Here is a 1,751-nt window from a genome sequence, read left to right as displayed (position 1 = left end):
CCCTATGTCATGTACTTAGTCTAAATCAACCCATGTACAACAACACCACGGATTCATTGTAAAATTCCAGTGTCCAGTGACTACTTCGCAAAATTCAGTGCTAGAGTATATGTCAAATTACTCTTGCACTTAGTCACACACGAACAAACATGGTGGAAATACTTATTTCCAATTTTTTAAAGAATATCAAATACTCATTTTGTAACCATGAAAGTGAAATTCTGTTAATATACTAAAAAACCCTAAACAGTATAAATCTCTATGAGAATGACCAAGATATACAGTGCATTGGCCCACTGGAATTACTAGGTTTTAAGAATGCGATTGTGGTAATAGAAAAATAAAAAGTCACTGTTAAATTCAATCATGCATCAACAATTCAGCCATTCAAACCAGAGATAAGATGTCATAAAAATTGCCACAACTTATATTGCTCTTAAAAACCAATTACAGAAATTTATTTGAAAAAAAAAATGTAATAAGTGAGTGAAAAACAAATCAAGTGACGTGATAATGAGAAGATGGAATAGTTTGCACATGAGAAAAAAACATTTAAATGCAAGACTTGTTCAGTTATCTACAGCCGACTTTTCCATGAATACAGAATTCTGAAAATCCACTTTAAAAAAGCATTTAAATGCTAGACTTGTCCACTTATCTACAGCCGACTTTTCCATGAATACAGAACTCTGAAAATCCACTTTAAAAAAACATTTAAATGCTAGACTTGTCCACTTATCTACAGCAGACTTTTCCATGAATACAGAATTCTGAAAATCCACTCAAAATTTCAGAAGCATAATAGATCCACGCAACAATTATCCTACCAAATTCTTTTCACTACACCTAATTTCCTCACTCCAGAACCTGCATAAAACATCAAAAACATACCACTCAATCCCTGCATCAAAAATAGTAGCAAAAACTTTGTAAAGACATTTTAGAAACGCAATTCACTAAAATTCCAAGAACTAACCCTTAATCAACCGGCATAATTTGATGTGACATCATGCCAATAGCGCCTCTAGCAGCTCCGTCGCTTTCCACAAGATTTGGCTTTCGCTTATTTTACCCACGACTCGCTTGTTTTAATGGCGGAACCTTCCCCTCTTCGTATTCATGGTCGTAACGTACAGCTTCCCGGTAGCATTTAATGGCTTTGGCCATTCCTGGATCGTGGGGCATCGGCTGGATCTTATTCTCCACATCTTTCGCTATCTTTACGAAAAGCTTGACGCAGGGCCTCACGAATTCTTTGATATCCTTGTTTTCGAAGCTGTAGGGGAGCCGAGAGCCATGGGTAACGCGAATGAGGTAATCGTGGCATTTGAAGGGAGGGTTCGATCGCATACACTCCGCCTTTCTCTGGAAGACGCGAGCAGCAACCGAAGCAGCTACGGCAGCCTCCACATCGGTGTCGTATTCACCGCACGTGAATGACTTTCCCCCCATAAATCCTACTGGTCTCCTCACCTCCGCATACCAGCGCGACCACTTCCCTCCTCTACGGAATATACGACGCACCATGGCAAAATAAGACCGGCTCTGGTCTTCTATATGTTTCTTGATCTGCTCCTTCTCATCCAATTGCTCCACCTCCATTTCATTCCGATTCCTTGGTCCTCCCATTTCTAATATTTTCTCATCCTCTCCATCGCTTCGGTTGTTACGATCACCAGATCCTCGCATTGTTAATAAGCTCGCACCTTCGCCCGGGTTTTCGCTGTGGATTCCTGATCCATCACTCATTC

Source organism: Pinus tabuliformis, chromosome 3_2, assembly GCF_031772625.1.
Source record: "Pinus tabuliformis cultivar Carrire ecotype Pingquan chromosome 3_2, CPIR1, whole genome shotgun sequence".
Classification (NCBI taxonomy): Eukaryota; Viridiplantae; Streptophyta; class Pinopsida; order Pinales; family Pinaceae; genus Pinus; species Pinus tabuliformis.
The sequence above is the reverse complement of the archived record's forward strand: the minus strand, read 5'-3'. Positions refer to the sequence as shown.